This window comes from Ursus americanus, chromosome 3, assembly GCF_024610735.1.
Source record: "Ursus americanus isolate L20-20 chromosome 3, mUrsAme1.1.p, whole genome shotgun sequence".
Lineage (NCBI taxonomy): Eukaryota > Metazoa > Chordata > Mammalia > Carnivora > Ursidae > Ursus > Ursus americanus.
The window spans coordinates 51,522,552-51,540,617 of NC_142129.1; the positions used below are offsets into that span (position 1 = coordinate 51,522,552).

The 18,066-nt window shown below is 46.5% G+C and overlaps 1 protein-coding gene and 1 long non-coding RNA gene across 7 annotated transcripts in view; one reads left to right on the plus strand and one right to left on the minus strand.

The window, feature by feature from the left end:
• Positions 1-6,607: 6,607 nt before the first annotated feature.
• Positions 6,608-17,220, minus strand: LOC148110390 (uncharacterized). The gene is made up of 4 exons (XR_015723944.1): positions 16,885-17,220; positions 11,742-11,898; positions 10,899-11,072; positions 6,608-6,731 (listed from the first exon to the last, which is right to left on the minus strand). It is a non-coding gene; the product is annotated as an uncharacterized LOC148110390 (long non-coding RNA).
• Positions 11,880-18,066, plus strand: part of RAPGEF5 (Rap guanine nucleotide exchange factor 5) — a 328,587-nt gene continuing 322,400 nt past the window's right edge. For 5 of the 6 annotated variants that reach the window (XM_087860984.1, XM_087860979.1, XM_087860985.1 and 2 more), the window contains exon 1: positions 11,888-11,996. The gene's annotated coding sequence lies outside the window, so the exon portion shown is untranslated. Of the gene's footprint in view, positions 11,997-18,066 lie in introns of all 6 variants that reach the window. The other variant, XM_087860981.1, reaches the window with a different exon arrangement.

Here is an 18,066-nt window from a genome sequence, read left to right on the forward strand (position 1 = left end):
ACCAAGAGTCTGATGCTTAACTGACTGCACCACCCAGGAGCCCCTGTAAACCTTTCTTTTAATAATGCTATTACTGGAGGCTCCTGGGTGGCTCTGTCAGCTAAGTGTCTGCCCTTGGCTCAATTCATGATCTCAGGGTCCTGGGATTGAGCCCTGTGTCGGGCTCCCTGCTCAGCGGGGAGCCTGCTTCTCCCTGTCCCACTGTATGCTCTCTCTCTTGCTTGCTCTCACTCACTCTCTCTCACTCTCTCTGAAGTATAAGTTTTTAAAAAATAGTGAAATTACTGTATCTAATGTAGAAAAAAGAAACTGACTTTAAAATCCAGTTGGGGGTCATGGAAGGCCGGATCATGAGACTTTCAAAGAGCTTCCTCCTTTCTATCTATCTATCTATCTATCTATCTATCTATCTATCTATCCATTTATTTATTTATGGTGGAGAAGTTGGTGTCAAAATCAAGAGATTCTGCAATTTATTTAGCATCAGTAACAGATGATTGATAAACATAATCACTGGTTGTATTCAAAGAGTTTCTTAATTTCTTTGATGCTGCCAAGGTCATTATGCACGTTGAATTGGCTCCTGCATCATTTGGCTTGTGTCATTAATTTTACCTCATCTAACATCTGAAATGATTATCAAGTAAAGCTTCAAGTTGACAATTTTTTCAGAAGTGTACCTTTGGCTTGCATTTAAGGTCTTTATCAATAAAATCATCAATTTTTAAGTGATTATTGCATACTGCTCTTTTAACTCAATCTTTCCATTTGGCCTTTGAAATTGGCCTCAAATTTACATTGTTAAACATGTTTTTTCATGCAACTCTGTATTTCATGTAGCTGTGAAGGTCTTAGACAATATTTTAAAGACTCAAGGGTCAAAAGAGATTTTTTGCTGTATTATTCACTAGTGTACACAGAATAAGAAATATAGAATGTCCTACAAGTATTTTAGATGGTTTTCTGTTGTGATTCATTATGTTTCCTACATATATTTGCAGCATTATATATTCTTGGATTTTCAAATTATGTTTTGTTTAGATGCAGTTTTTTAAATAAGTGGTCTACTGAATCCATGCACTATTTTTTTGTCTGTTAGACAACATTTGAAAGGTCAAATGTGCAAAGAGGGGAATAGTTGCATTTGAGAAATGAGGAGCCTAATGATAATTATTAACTGTTCCACAGGGTTTGTATCGGGACTTGTATCCAATATAACTGAATGTTTTTTAAACATTTCTTCTCTTATTCGAAATGATTTAATTCATCACATCTGTTATTTTTTTCATTCTTCAGCTCTGTTTTGTCCCCTAAATGAAGTGAAGTATTATTCAGAGTTGATGTTTACATTCTGCATAAATGTGCTACCATAATATTACCAATAATTGCTTCATTTCTGCCAAATGAAGACAACGCACATTACCACAGTTACACGTACTGTGGGCGATTCCCTGACTGTTAGATATTGCTTCAAGTGGGGTCATGCCCATTATGTGTTCAACAGAAGCTCACGGATATATTTTCTTATTTTTCTGCATTACCGTTCTGCAACATTGACAGTTATGTATTATCAAGTAAGGTTCCACTTTTAAATACGCAGTCCTACCACAGGTGTGCGTCTGCTTCTCATTGCGCTTACGGGGAATCTTTGCTGCCTTCTGCCAGGCTTTCATGCATCTTCATGCTTCAGTTTTTTCCTTTATCCACAAAGAGTTTGTAATACGGATAAAACAGACTCTTTCGAGGTAGAATAAAAGGACAAGACTCTAGCGATTATTTTCATCACTTGGAGAAATTTGAGTGAAATAATAACTTCCTACCTCTATCGTCCTTAGAAAGGGGAGATTACTTTTCAGAGGTGAATAATCTTCAGTAGGAGTGTCCTGTTGCATAAAACGCAAATGACATGGTCACGGACCCGGATTAAAGAAAGTATATTCAGGAAAATGGTTTCATAGGGGTGTCGGGTCTTCCCGCCTTTCTCATTTTTCTTCAGTATGACTGACACTGAGGCAGAGGCTGCCTGTGCGTGACTTACACCTGCCACACTCCGTTAAATCAAGAGCCTCTGTGGTTCCTTTTCTTCCCCTATGGAATTTCTTATATTTTCTCCAAAACATACTCAAGTATCCATACAATTTTCCTTCTTTTTCTTCCTTGATCGTTTGCATTTTTGTTTTCCAAATCCTAAATCTGAAAACTTTAAAAACATCTAGGGAAAAACAATGTACATAACAGCTTAGTGTTTTATCTTGGTATTTGTAGTATCTGAATATATCTATGTATTAATAAAAGTTAATATTTGTACTGATGAAAGTTCTGTAATGAAAAATTGCCGTGACATAACTTGCAGATCATTATATAATGATTCCTAGAAAATATCTTTGGGACACAGTGAATTATTCATGGAGAATTATTATCCTGTGATTTATCTCACAGTGAAAGTACTATACATTTTAGCTGAAAGCTCATTAATACGACTTCAGTAGTAACAAATATCAGGTGACACTAGTGGTAAGATGGAGAGTAAACTTAGCAGGGCTCTACAATTAAAGAGCTTTCAAAAAACACAAAAAATTAACATGCAACCAATCACCTATTATCCTTCAGCTCCTTGTTTGGAAGCACAAGTGCAATAAAGGGCAATGGAAATAATGCGATTTTTTAAAAAAGATTTTATTTGTTTATTTGACAGAGAGAGCCAGCGAGAGAGGGAACACAAGCAGGGGGAGTGGGAGAGGAAGAAGCAGGCTCTCAGCAGAGCAAGGAGCCCGATGCTGGGCTCCATCCCAGGACCCTGGGATCAGGCCCTGAGCCAAAGGCAGACGCTTAATGACTGAACCACCCAGGCGCCCCAAGAAATGATGTGATGTTGAAGCAGCAAGGTCCTTCAGTGATGAAGCCCATAGTGTGTGCGCGGAAGCAGAATATGGGGCGATGCCGGCAGAACAAGAAGCAGGTCAGGCCCCCACTTCCAAGCAAACCATCTTGGGCATCGCCTGGCTTCTCAGGAGTGCCTTGGCTCTGGTGGTCAGGGTTTTTGAGGGAAACTGGCCACATGGTTAACAAAGCTTCCAGAATTGTTCACCTGCCTGCCGAGCCTCTGGGAAAGGTGAGGTCTATGGTACGGGGGAGGGGGGGCAGAGGGGGAGCACGAGGTGTAGATGGGACAGGATACTGATTTCACCCCATTTCCTGACTGTCCGAGGCTCCTCGCTCATGACTGATGGCCACAGGAGCCCGGAGTGGCAGGGCTGATGAAGCCCACGGGGCAAGCCCTTGACCTACACGTGAATGAGGAGACCAGACCTGGATCAGAGGGAAGTATGTTCTGACGATTCCTTGGAGTTTCTCAGAACTAATTTGAGGTTCTAACCATGAGACAAACATTGTGAGGGAATACTTTTTAAAAATCAAAAGAAAAAGGATGCTTCTGAAAAATATCTTTTATTTTTCTCTTCCTGAACAAGCGAAGTCCACATCCAGCTTCTCCTGACTTCCTGGAATCCGGTCCACCATGCTCTGAGGTTTCGGTCTCAGGCCTCCTAAGGGTTGTGACTCAGCACAAGCAGTAACTCAGGCCGGAGACTGCAAGCTTCTCCCCCTGCCCCCTACCTGTCTTCAGGTGAGACTCGTCCTGCCCCAGTCAGGTCTTCAGCCCTTTGCCTTGGCCATCAGGGACTTCCGATATTCTGTTCATAGATAATAATTAAGAGCGGGGGGGGGGGTTTCCTACTAAGTCTGATTGAGTGTGCCTACCTGAAATCCTGAAATAACTGAATAAAGCATATACATGTATTGCTGTGACCAAAGAACTTGATCACTCTCCCTTTCTTATTGCCTGTAGCCCTCTGTGTGAGAAAAGGGGAAAGGGAGGGGAAAGTGGGCATACATTCATGCATTGATATGTTTGCAACTTGGACAAGGAAGCCATGTGAGGATTATGGAGAGTATCACCTAAAATAAGGTGTGGGAGGTCATTTATGGATTTCAGTTTGCTGTGAGCGCTGCTTGTACAGAATCAAAGACTTACAGGTACGATTTCTCACTTTCCCTCATCTCAGAAGGCTCAGAATTGCTGCTGTTGTTCCAGCTACAAAACAGATTAGGACCTGAAGCAATGGTGGGGGAAGAGAGGAGGGGCTCATAGTCCATCTGGACAAAGGAGAGGCTTGCCCTCCGGACATCCTCTTTTCCAGGACTCTGATTTTCCCACCATCAAATGAGGTCTTAGCAACATGGTCAAGTTGCTCTTCTGTGGACATTGGAAGAATGGGGAATCAGTTCAGTATTTGAGTTAGGCTAGACTATGCTGTAGTAACCAAAAAATCCTCAGATCTCAGTTACTTAACACAGAAATGATATATCTCTAATTAACCTAAAATCTAGAGGACTCAGACAGCCCTCTTCCATCTTGAAAGCTCGTTTTCTGGGGCACATGTCCTATAAAGTCACCGTGACAGGGGAATTAAGTGAGAGAGAGGATCCCATGGAATAATTCTAAGGGTCTGGCCTGGAACTTCTTTCATCTTCTGTAATGTAATCTCCTGGCCCCAATCTAACTGCAAGAGAGGCTGGGAGACATAGAGGAAAAGTCATATAAGCCCTACTTTTACAAAATTGTGCATTTGGGTTGATAAGTAATTTCTGAGGTTTATCAATTCCAAGTAAGACACTTCCATACAGGTCTCTGCAAGGCCAAGGCCATTGTCAGCTGACAACCCTCCTCTGACCCTAAAAATATGCAGTACATTCAGAGGCTTTTGGGGGTATTGCTGGTGTTCACTCCCCAGTTCCTACATGAAGACAATCCCATCTAATCTGTGTATTGGAATTTTGTTTTACAGTAGCTGCCAATGATCAGAAGCCTCGAGAGGCCTGAAACAAAGGTTACAAGCCACAGAATCTTGCTTTCTTGGGCTCGCAGACTCGTCAGCAGCCCTTCATGCTGCCAAAGCAATGTGGTAGGAGCATCTGCTGTGTGCTCGGGTACCCAGGACCTAACAGGGTAAACATAAAAACTGGTGGCCAGACAGAGCCCCAAGAATGGCTACAGTTAAAAAGACTGACAATACCGTGTTAATAAGGATGTGGGGAACTCGAGCCGTTATACATCACTGCTGGGAATGTAAAATGGTGCAGCCCTTTTTAAAAACAGTCTGGCAGGGGCGCCTGGGTGGCTCAGTCTGTTGGGTAACCAACTCTTGATTTTGGCTCAGGTCATGATCTCAGGGTTGTGAGATCTGAGTCGGCCCCCTCTGGGCAGAGTCCGCTTGGGATTCTCTATAAACAAACAAATGAAATCTTTAAAAACAGTCTGCCAGCACTCATAAAGTTAACCAGACGTTTACCATTTACCCCAGCAAATCCACTACTTAAGGTATTTACCAAGGAGAAATACAAAGCTATGTTCATAAAAATGTGTACAATATCGTTCACAGCAGTTTTATTCATATAACCTCAAACCTGGAAACAACTCAAATGTCCACCAAGTGGTGAATGGATAAGCAAATCGCGGTGTCCCCATACCATGGACAACTACCCAGTCATAGAAAGGAGTGAGGTATGAAAACACACAACGACGTGGCCGAAATTTCAAAACTTAAAAAGTCTGGTTCCATAGTTCCATTTATACGACATTCTGGAAAAGGAAATATTAGTAACAGAAAGCCCCTGAAGGGTTCCCCGGGCTGGGGGGGCGGGGAGGGAGGAGGCGGGGAGATGAAGGGCAGAGCTGTACAAGGGAGCGTTTAGTACGTGGGAACTGTTCTACGTCCTGATTGTGAGGGTGATTTAACGACTCTATATAATTGCCAAATTTATCACACTGTACACTTAAAACTGATGAATTTTATTCTGTATAAGTAACACCGTAAACAACAAGAAAAGCAGGTTGGAGGATATGCTGACAGCTTGCAAGAATTCCGACCAAAATCAAACTAACAAACCAAGTCGCCTCCACAGTCGGGGGCGCGAATTCCTACCAGTCCAGCGGCTGGATCCCACGCTGCTCCAGTCCCGGCCTCTGCGGAGGGTGGGCGCGCTCAGCCCCCCGCCACGCGCTCGCCTTTTGCAAAAGCGGCTAGGCGGCTGCGCCCTCCTCTGGCCGAAGCTGCTACTTCCATTCGCGGCAAAGCGTGGGGCTGCCTGCGGCTCTGAAGGCAGCTGCCGCCCGCGTCACTGCGGTTTCCCCAGAGCCGCAGACCCCGGCCGCGCCTACCAGAAAACAGGTGCGCAAGTCAAGCCGCGGGAGAGAGGGCGCTTCTGCCGGATTATTTTCGGCGGGGCGGTGTTTGGGGGAGAGGAGGCCCCCCTCCTCCGGCCTCCCACTTAAGTTCCTTGCTGGGTGCTGCGCCTACACTCAGATGCCAGGTACCGCTGCCCGTTGGCGCGGGTGCATCTCAGAGGTGCTCCCTCCTGGTCCCCTCCGGAGGGGCCGAGCCTGCAAGTAAAGTGAGCGGCAGCCGGAGTCTTCTGCTCAAGCTTTGTCCTCCCCCAACTACCTCCCTCCCCGCACTCGCCACGGTCCCCGTCCCGCAGCCGCTACGCTTCCCCGTGGTCCATTCCTTCCCTGCTCTGAGGCCAGCGGCGGTTTCTTTCACTTCCCTCGCTCAGGAAAGGACGGGACGCTTCTGTCCCGCTCTCCAGGGACGGCTCGCAGATTCCCGTCCCCACCGAGGCAGGCGAGTCAGTTCCGCGGGCCCGGCCCCTTTGGCCTGCTTACTACAGCCCTGCAGGATGAGAAAGGAACCCGCTTACCGCCGTGCCTATTTTCCTGGGGGTTCACCCCACGTCCCACCAGGGCACCATCTGGGAAAAACCTGACGGTGGAGGTGGTTTGAGCTCTCGAGCCCGGAATGCCCTGCTGGGCCCTCGTCGCCGCCAGGGGATGTATTCCGTAGAGACGCTCGGCCAGTGCCCAACCTCAGCAGTCTCTTGCTAATTTTGGTTTCAAAAAGTAATGTTGGGGTGTCTGGGTGGCTCACTTGGTTAAGCTGGGACTCTTGGTTTCCGCTCAGGTCATGATCTCCTGGGTCCTGAGCTGGAGCCCCGCAGCCCCCCGCCCCCGCCCATGCTCAGGGGAGAGTCGGGTTGAAGATTCTCTCCTTCTGCCCCCACCCTATTCAGGTCCAACGCAGTCAGAAACACCTGCTTGTTGGCGAGCCTTTGAACAAGCCCTTTTTTCTCGACCTTGAGAACCACTGGGAGTAGGGGGTGGTGTGGAGGATTTGCTTTATTCCTTATTCCATTGTCTTGGTGTGCCATAATTTATTTAGCTAATTGAAAAAGAAAATATTTTGAATTGTGTTTTAAATAATAGATCGGATATTAACAGCACTCAAAGATTATTTTACTTCCATAAACCAGTGAAAAGAGAAAGCCAAAATAAAGATACATTCTTAACTCCAAAAGAAACTTCACAGTTTTCATACGGGTTTGTTTATTATTACAAGACCCATGAGGTCACACTTAGTGGTTCAGTGTCTCAGGTTGATAAGTAGTTAAATCTGTTATGCAAACATGGCAAGAAAACAAACACGATCCTCTAGAACAAGCACTTATGGTCAGTCTCCAATAACACATACATGGTTTTAAAGTTACAGGTCAGCAGTCCTGATAGATAACTATGAAAACAAACTAAATTTATTAGGAAAGATTGTTGCTCTTTTTAGTAAACTGACAGAAACTCCCCTTCAATGGCGTGAGATACAGGATACACATAGACTTATTTGAATGTTACAGTAATTAGTTGGTAAATATTCTCTAACTTTTCCTTCTTACATTTTCAAGCAACTGATCACAACTAACCAGGGGCCTCACTTATCGAAAGCACTTACATCAACCACATCTTCACTTAAAGTTTTCAAACCATTGAAATTTGTGGGCCATAGTTTCAAATGATAATTTTAACCAAGAGTGAATCAAAGTATTTGGACTATCAATTTTCTACTTCACTCGAACTAAGGGGCACTTGGACGGCTTGCAGTTGTTAGCCTAGCCAGTCCTTGCTTCAGTGACAACTCTCCACACGTGTGAACTATTGTGAAGGCTAGATCCTTCCAGCTGGAACTGTGGAAAGAGTATGTGTATTTTACATTTGATTGAGTATTGCCAAATTATAATTTAAAGAGGCTGTTGCAATTTGCGTGATATATTAAAGTGTCCATTTTCTACATCCTTGCTAACATCTTGTATTTTAAAATGTTTTTTAATTTTTCTTTTAAGATTTTATTTATTTATTTGACAGAGAGCATGAGAGAGAGCACAAGCAGGGGGAGAGGCAGGCAGAGGCAGAGGCAGAGGGAGAAGCAGGCTTCGTCCTGAACAAGGAGCCCTACGTGGGGCTCGATCCCAGGACCCTGGGATCATAACCTGAGCTAAAGGCAGATGCTTGACTGACTGAGCCACCCAGGTGCCCCTAAAAAATGTTTTTAAACTTTAAAAATATTCTGCCCATGTGCAAGACAAGAAAGAATGGTTTCTCATTGTCTTAATTCCATTTATATGATTATGATCCACTTGGATTTCTTCTTCTTTTTAAGCTTCTTTCCTAATTTTCTATCGTATTGTAGGTTTTCCTTACTAACCTGCAAGTGTTCTTTATATGTTAAGTAAATGAATCCTTTGTTATGTGTGTTGCAAGTATCTTTTTGTTACCATTTCACTTAATTCTAATTCACTTAATTCACTTAATTTCAGTAATGCAGAAAGTTTTAACCTTTACATAATGGAATTGATTGATCTTTGTGTTTAGGATTTGGGTTTTAGGCCTTCCTTTGAAAAATTTTTCTTTCCCTGAGATACAGAATGAAAAATGCATATCAAAAATCCAGAAGTACCTAATTTGTGAAAAGACGGTTATTCTCCATGAGCCGTCTAGAATTTGCACCCACCAAATAGAATGAGGGCACAGTAGAAATCACCACCCCTGCATCTGTCGGGTCATTGATCTCAACGCTAATCTTGGCAGTTCCCAGGGACGCAGAGGGGTCAGTTCCAAGGGACCCCATTTGGCCCTTCCAACCACAATGTTCTTTACTTCGTAGGTCAGGGAGACCATGTGAATGTTCTGCCAGTTGCCAAGTTTGTCTATTGCTTCTATGCACCTGGGATGGAGGAGATAACTGCAGTGGGTGTCCGTGTTGGACGTACTGTGAGAGGGACTTGCGCCAGGACACAAGGCATCATGTGACCTCCACGAGCTCGCATTCTGAGTGGTGGTCTGTGGTGATATTTCAGGTCTCTGGGGATTCATGTCAGGTCAGAGCCATATCTAGTAACTCATAGGAGGTTTGTGTATTTCCTTCTCCAGTCCCAGTTATGAGGGTAAATGGCCACAGTTCACTCTGGGAAAGCTTTGGAAGAAAATTCTAACTACACTCTTTGGCTGCATTATACTCAGTGCTTGGACATTCATTCTGGGGCTCTGGGTCTGTGAGCTGAGAAAGAGGTCATGCATCCTTGCTGTAGGATTATTTGACTTAGGTTTCTGCGAGTAAATCCACATTTGTCCTTATACAACTCAAGCCGCATCTTAGTAGGCTATCTACTGATTTCATTCCTAAGGACGCCGTGATCAATTAGTCATTGCCACGAATCCCTGCTGGACTGTTCTGTTCTTGTGTCAATTATGCCCACCTTGTTGATTGAATCAGTGGTCCCACCTGGGCTTCTGCCTACAGAGAACAGCCACCACAGAGCTATTCAAAGAGTTGTGCAATTGTCCCGTCCCCGATCCACTTGTCTGTGTGTGCGGACAGAGTTCCAGGGTCTGGCAGTGGGGTAGGACCGGAGCAAACGGGTGCCAAGCAGGGTGCATGGAGAGGATTCATTCTGGTCTTCCTATCTCTCTGAGCCTTTGCAGGAAGGTTCTGGTGACTCCCTATGACTGCAGGCTACTGGGGAAGGCAGAACAGTTGCTGATCGAATTAAGGTGCTAATTGGCTGACCTTAAGGAGAGGATCCTGGATCATCCAGGTGGTCCCCATATAATCACAGGAGTCTTTAAATGGAGAAAAGGGAAGCAGAAAAGTCAGGGTGAGAAGGCCGGTGGCAGGAGAGGGGTTCGGTGGCCGCTGTTGGCTTTGAAGACAAAGTGAGGAGTCTCACACCAAGAACTGCCAGGCAGCTGGAAGCAATAAGAAAGCAGATTCTCCCGTAGGGTCCCCAGAAAGGAGCGCAGTGCTGTCAACACCTTGATTTTAGCCTGCGGAGGCCCATTTTGGACTTCTGACCTCCCAAACTTCAGGTAATTCTTTACGTTTGTTTATGTTTTAAGCCCCGAATGTGTGGTAACTTGTCCCAGCAGCAACAGGGATTGACCACAGCTGCCAGTGAATCCAAGCTCCAATGTAATGTCACTCCAGGGTTCTAGAGTCAACGTGTTCAAGCCCGAATCGGAGATGATAAATTTAGGCTTATCGAGCCTGAGAGTCAGTGGCGTGCTGGGAAAGGCTTACTAATCAGCAATCGGGGCAGGGGAAAGCCTGGCTTCTAGTGTTGGCTCATCTCTGAATTGTAAATATTCTCACCACTGCTCTCTTCAAGCTATAAACGTCTCCGTTCTGAAGATGAACTTGGGGAGAGATGCGGAGTGGGCCACGAGGTAGTGTTCCCACTATGCGGAGGCGGTAGAGGCAAATAACCTCAAAAGCATTGATAATAGTAAAATGTAGTGGAGAGAAGTAGGAGTGATGAGTTTTGAGTATTAACGTTATTTTTAATACACCTAATTGTAAGTTTTTGCGATTCTAGTTTTAATAAGGTCTGTTTCCCAAGTACCCCAAGCCCTGAAAAATGACCATTTGTCTCCCACCAGCCCATTCTAGTAAAGTTTCCCACAGCCTCCCCCACCCCACCCCAGCTCCTCCTCTGCCGTCTGCCCCCTTAGTACTCACTCTTCCATATGCTCCCTGGACTTCTGTCACACAAATGGGTCAGATCAGAGCAGGCCTAGTGTTGATCTGGGCGAGGCTGGGATCTCATTCTTCTTAGGGTCCTGGAGGCACCCCCGGAGTCAGTGAAAGGTTTTAGGCAGGTGCAGGTAGTTTCCGGAATGGAAGAGGGATGGCCTGTGAGGACAAAGCAGATGTAATTGGAATTGGGTGAATGGGAGTCAGAATTCTCAGCTCCATTTGTGTCTGCCCAGATGTCCCCGTCTCTGAGCCCCACTCCTTGTCCACCAGCGCCTTACTTCTGTGCAGGGGTTCTCAGACGGCGTCCTGCCTCCAAATCACTGGGGAGACTTTATAAAACCGAGGTGCGAGGCCCCATCCCCAGGGTCTGATCCACTAGGCCTTTGGTGAAGCCCGAGGATTGGCATTTCTCCTGAGTACACAGCTGATGCTGTTGCTGCTGGAATGAGAACTACATTTTGAAACCGTCTTAGTTGGAGAGACCTGGAGGGTTTGAGTGTTTGTTGCAGTTTTGCAAACCTGACAACCAGGTGCTGGCTTGGCCCGCAGCCCCATCTGTCTGGGATTACAGGCGATGCAGGACTCCTTCACGGCTGCCTGCGAGGCTGCTGACGGGCCAGTTCTGTGCTCTGCTGGATAGTCGTGGTCTTTCATTTCTTCTGATCCTCTGCTCTCATTCTAGTTCCATTAGAAATTCAGTGGACCCTACAACCTCTATAATTACTAGTTCAGTTACCCTTGGAAGTGTACCAAACCACCCCAAAAGAGAATGGCTTAAGGAGACCATAATTTTATTTTCTCACACTTCTGTGGGGCAGCTGGTACCTTTTCTCTGGTCAAAGCAGCTTGGCTGGTGCCGGATGGTCTAGACTAGGGTCCTCAGCTGGGATGGGGAGATGGCTGGGACCTCTCTTCACGTTGTCTCTCCTTCCAGGAAGCCCGCCTAGGTGTCGCTGAATGGTGGCCTAAGGCTGCCAAGGAGCTGCAAGGGAAGGAGGAGCCATGAACGCAAGATCACCTCAGCTTCTGCTTCTGTCACGTTCGTGAATATCCCAACAGCCAAAGGAGAAGACGGCTAAGGTCAGTATCAGGGTGGACAGATAAACCCTACCTTTTCATAGGACAAACTGCAAATTGTGTTTATTTCTCAGTTTTAGTGACACATAATTGGCATGTAACGTATCAATTCAAGGTGTACAGGGTGATGATTGGATATTATAAAACTTCTTTCTAATGTGTAGTTACTGAATCGGAGTCTTGGCGTGCCAGGATGGCACACTCCAGATAGTTTGAGGAGCCTTTACTGAAGGGATTATTTGCCAAGATGTATGCAGAATTAAAGCAAAGTCGTCATGTGCAGTACAACGTCGTGGAGTTAGCCGTTGTGGGGGTCTCTTGCTTCCTAAGCCCAAAGGGACAAGGAGAAGGCAGAATTTTTGGAACCCTGAGAGAGTAGCTGTGCAGGGGTATTTTTCTGATGGTAGCTGAAGCCTTCTATAGATGATAGGGTTAACCCCTGACAACCCGATAGGGAGGGTGCCAGGTGGATGAAAGTCTTGACGCTCTGCTTTCATGCCCTCCGATCATCCGTTGGTGTTTCCCCTTGGCCACTCCTGACTAACAGCAAAAGAGAAGGGAGCCATTGACATTTTCCCTACAGGTCAGCCTCCCAAGACCTAGAACAAGGTGGTTGTGAGGGACACATGAAGAGCCTTCTGTTGCTCAGGGCTGGCCAATCTGTTCATGTCTGGGTCAGCTGAAGGAACAGCCATAGTCCTGTCATAACTGTAGCTATCACCCTTTCCAATTTAATCAGCCATGAATTCATCAAGGGTGCATGTGAGCTCTGAGGAGGTGAGTGGCAACAGGGTTCCATTTTTTTTTAGACAAGGCAACTGGGTAAGTACCTGGGCCTCTTTGAGCTTTAAAGTCCTACAGCTGCTAAGTGGGATTAGAGCCCACCTGAGTTCTTTGATTCTATCACACATGCTTCTATCCAGTTGAGGCTACCATGTAAGCAGACTCTTGAATTCTAATTAATGCCTGTATCAGTTTGCTAGAACTACTGTAACAGAGTCCCTCAAACCAGATGACAGCACAACCAGAATTTCTCTCTCAGTTCTACAGAGGAGAAGCCTAAGACCAAAGGGGCAGCAGGGTTGGTTTGTCGTCAGAATATGTTCCCTGCCTCCCTCTTGGTTTGTGATGATTTGTTGACAATTTGGCATTTCTTGCCTTGAAAACACACCCTCCCCACCACACCCCCCCTTCTCCATTTTCATCTCCTTGTGATGGTCTTCTTGTGTGCATGTCTGCCTGTGTGCAAATTTCCCCTTCTTACAAGGACAACAGTCCTATTGGATCAGGGCCCATATGAATGACCTCATTGACCTGATCATCTCCAAAGACCCTATTTCCTGTTAAGGTCACAGTCACGGGTACTGAGGCGTAAGGTTCTGGTTTCTCTCTACCTGGTTGGAATCTGTTCTGAAAGGCAGGTGTCGCTGTTGCCCACTCTGTGATTGTTCTCAACAAAAGCCTGGGGTGGAAAAACCGGGCAATAGAGTCACTGAATGAGAAACTGTATCCCAGGTTACAGGATCCCAGTCTTTGCAACTGCTAGACATTTTCTCATTCACCGAATTCTGTAATCCGTGTGCGGGCTTGTCCGTGGCACAATGTGAAAGCTTCCTGGCTTTTCTCCTGGATCCCGCTCAGCTTCTCCCTTTGCATGTGCTGGCTCAGGGGACAACAGGCTGTAACCAGGTGCTGGGGAAGTTAGAGCTAAGGCCAAGGCAGTTTAAATCTTCCTATGTCCCGTTCCCGCTCGGGGGGCTGCTGGGATGATCATCTGTCATGAGGGTCCTATGCAGCAGGGGGGGCCTCCATGAACCCTAGTTCCCATCTACTCCTTTCATTAGAGCTAAGGGGTTTATTTAAAATTCTCCACTGAGGCTCAGTCAGTTAAGCGTCTGACTCCTGATTTGGGCTCAGGTCATGGTCTCAGGATTGTGAGACCGAGCCCTGTGTAGGGCTCCATGCTGGGTGTGGAGCCTGCTTTAGAGTCCCTCTCTCCCTCTCCCCTGCCACCCCCTCCCTCTCTTAAAAACAAAAATTCTCCACTGGGTTTCTATTTCAAGATTGAATTTAATATTTTGAAAGAAGGCCTTAGTGCCACACAGTAGGAGTGAGGAGGAGAGTGGGGTGGGGTCCTCTTATTCAAACACCCTGATTCCCACTGTCTGAGGCACGGAGTCCATTCAGTGACCAGGGCATTTCGGGGCCTCTCCTTTGCTCTCCCTTGTAGGATAATAGATGGCAGGGAGGTGCATTTATAAAGGTCAGGGCTCAAAAAACACAGCTCTTCCTTTATTTTCTCCCCTGTCAAACACAAACACAAAAAATGCGTGGCTCTGCAGGAAACCGCTGGAAGGACTCCTGTTCTGTGGGAAGGATAGGTGGGGCAGGGGAAGATGAGGAAATGCATCTGCTTGGGTGAGCTGCAGGGTCTGGAGGTCACGTGGGGGGGGGGGGTTGAGGAAGAGGGCCAGGAGGGAGAGGAAGCAGAGGTCAGGGACAGTGTGCGGCCACCTGTTTCAAAGGCGGCCAGAGGGTTCGGCAGCAGCTGTGTCTCTGTGGCCTGTGGGAATGGAGGAGTCTCTTCCTGCATTTCCAATCTCAAGGATGGGTTGGGACAACTGTAGGTATAGATAACCATTCATGGGGGTGGCGGGGCACTTTTGCTGTAATTTGCTCAGTTTTATATTTCTTTACCTGTGTTACCTTTCCTGCTTTGGTTAGGCGATATGTTCAGCATACAACAAAATGTGCTTTAATTTTTATCCCTTTTGTGAGGGTTTCTGGACAAATAGTCCTATAACTGAAGGAAATCTCTTATCCAACTCTTAGTCCTGATTTTTAGTTAGGGCTAGACCCGTAACCATGGTGACATTTTAGGAGGCTCTCTGATCAATTCTATGTAAATTCTTTGAAGCAGGAGCCCTTTTTCTCATTTTTGTATCTGCACAGCTGAAAAACAAAATCATGGGCCCTTGGTAAATGGTGGTTCTTGTTATCAGTGTAGATTCTCTCTCTTCCCCCTTCTAGTTGGAGAGACAAACCAGTAATTATGATGACTCTTAACATTTATAGTAATAGCCTTTATGATATCTCAGCTCTTAGGAAGGGGAGCACAACGTCAGGGACATCTTGCTGGGTTGGGGCCAAGTTAGCAGGAGTCAGAGGGTGTGAGAGTGTCTTCGTCCCTGAGCAGCCTGTGGGGGGGCCTGGAGAGGAAGGTCCTAAGGGACAGACGGTCAGTGTGGCTGGAAAGCAAGGGTGGAGCTGCTGGACAGGTTGGCCCGGCGAAGAGTGAGAGCGCTTGGCTCCGTGGGTCAGCAGGAGCACTCCCTGCTGGAGGGGAGGGTGGACAGGCATGGGGGTGAGGAGGACTTGAGGCAGGGGGCCCAGCGTAGGAGACCTCATAGATGTTAGAGGCGGACTGGTCAGGACTGAACACGGTGGTGCTTTGGGATCAAAGAGGTCAACTGACACCCAAGCTGTCAAGGCGGGAGGGAAGACCAGGCACGGCATATGGGTTTGTCTCTAAGCTGCCATTGGATGCAGTGCTCTGAACCCTGGCTGCACACGGGAATGACCTGAGACCTCAAAAAGTCATGATGTCTGGGACCCCTCCACCCCCAGGGATTCTGATGGAACTGGTCAGGGATGTGGACTGAGCACTGGGATTATGACACCTCCCTAGGAGATTCTAATGGGTAGCCAAGTTTGAGAACCACTGAGCATGGCAGGCTTATACATGCCAGGCATGATATGAATAGCTAGAGACATGTGTTATCTCATTCAGGCCTTTTAACTAGTAGTTCTCAAAGTAGGGTCCCTGAGCCAACAGTATCAGCATTTTCTGAGAACTTGTTAGACATGTAATTCTCTGGTTCTTAATGAGTCAAACTCTGGGAGTGGGGCCTAGCAATCTATTTTAACAAATGGAGAGAATCATAAGGGTTCTCTAGTTGAGAACCATTGACTCAAAGGAATGAATCTCTAATGGTGAAATTACAGGTATCTGTAAATTATGTTAAGAAATATACGGGGACAGAGAGACCTTCTCCCTGCCTCCCAAATAATACCCACAGGCAACTTTCCTGTGTTTCATATTCTTTTATTTGGGGGAAGAATGAGCATATTTTGTACGTACCCCTTATCTTTCCATAGAATAAAAACCTGTCAAACACAGCAAAGCAGCATACTGGTGATTATTTCCTTCTAAGAGGACTTTTCTCCCAAGTGTCTGAATGGGCAGGATTTATTTTGTCATTTTACCCCAGTGTGAGGCATAGGCTTTTTATCTTTGTCTCTCAACAGTCTTTTCTTTAAAAAACGCGGATGAACAAATGCTCTTCCAATTCCTGAGCCTGCAGGACCCTCTGACAAGCTTCTCCTGTTACTAAGAGCTCCCCCGTGTGGTGGCTTCTGAGAAAACCCAGACTCTGCTGTCCTGAATTTATTCTAGGTGGTGAGGAATGGTGTGCGTTGTCTATGGGGTGACAGGCCTGACAGTAGCAAAGTCTTACCCCTCCTGATTCCAGCTAGCCCTTTAACTGCCTTTAATTTCTTATCCAGAAGAAACGAGCCACGAGGGTGACGACCGGAACTGACGCAGACTCTCTGGTGTAAATATTGGAGAGGGACACCCTACCTCCTCCCCCTCAGGAACTGCCTTTTGCTCCCTTGCCCTCTTCCCCTTGTATTGTGGGCATTGTTCAGGTGGTACGTACGCTACAGAACTCCTGGTGTTCTGCAAAAAAAGTACATTAGCAAACAGCTGGGTTTCTGTACTACAGGACTTCTCAAGGGCCTTTAAAACACAAATAGGCATTGGGAAGCTCCTAAGAAATAGCTGCAGTATGCAGAGTTGTCCAGCTCTGAAACATACAGCCTCACTTACCTGGGAGGCTTCTGTGGACCACATTCTGGCGAGACCGATCTAGTTGTAGCTGGCAAGGAGCTAGCGGTAACCAGCTGTATCCGTGAAGAACGCTCGCATCTGAAGTTTAGGAATATAGTTCCTGTAGTCACCTTGCTGAATAAATGGGCACGATCTTCCCCTCCTTCCTACCAGCTAGAATTTGGAAGTCTTTGGTCCTGAATACTTTTCACCTCTAGTTTTCTGCTGGGTTTTAAATGGACAAATGCGTGTGAAACACAGGAATCTCTCCAGCTGCTCATGTACGATTCGTGCTCTGGCCATAAACCATCATACCATTTGGTGTTCTGAAAGTGACACCGGCCAGCCAGCCTCCAGCAGAGACTGCCAAGTCCTTACTGCCTGGAAGGCGGGAACCGGGCAGGAAGCTTTTCTCCCTCCCCCATTTCCCATTCTAGTGAAACAATAACTCTATTCTAGAAGTACCATAGAAAGAAAATGCTCAGCCCAGCTCTTGGAAATGCCCACAGTTGACCTGATAATGTGCTGATGATGCAGATCTGGCAGCTAGTGAATAAAGCATGCTCCTGTTCTATTTTTTGAAAGCCCTACATACGTATCTATCCCCAGTGAAATGAGGAGAAAAGCTCCAGGGATGCTCCCCCAGTGAAACACCATCCATAAGATGTTGACTTCTTAAGGGCTTGAGGATTGCCAAGGAGTGTATATATTGGGGGGAGGGGCACGGAGGGTATCGTGGGTGCTGTTGTACCCCACCTTGATTGAGTACTGGCTGTAGCAAATCCCAGCCACCCTTGGTCTCTGGAGAATTGCCCTTGGCCGATGGGATCCACCTCCCCCTTTGCCCGTGACCAGCACCTCCCCACCCACGGGGCCAGGGGCAGACCATGCCATTGACTGAGTTGCACCAGTGCAGAATGCCAGCCCCGTTACCCCAAGGTAGGACTATTATGTACACTCTGGGCTCCCTGTGGGCTCAGGCAAAAGCCAGGATCCAGCTCCGTCTACCTGCTTGCTTAGCCCCTTTCCCTGCCTGTCCTGCTTCCATTGCGGTCAGTATTACCAGACCTAGCAATGAACAACACCCCGTTCAATTTACATTTCAGATAATGAGTAACTTTTTAGTTGAAGTATGTCCCATGAAATATTTGGGTCATCCTTGCATTGAAGTTATTTGTTGGT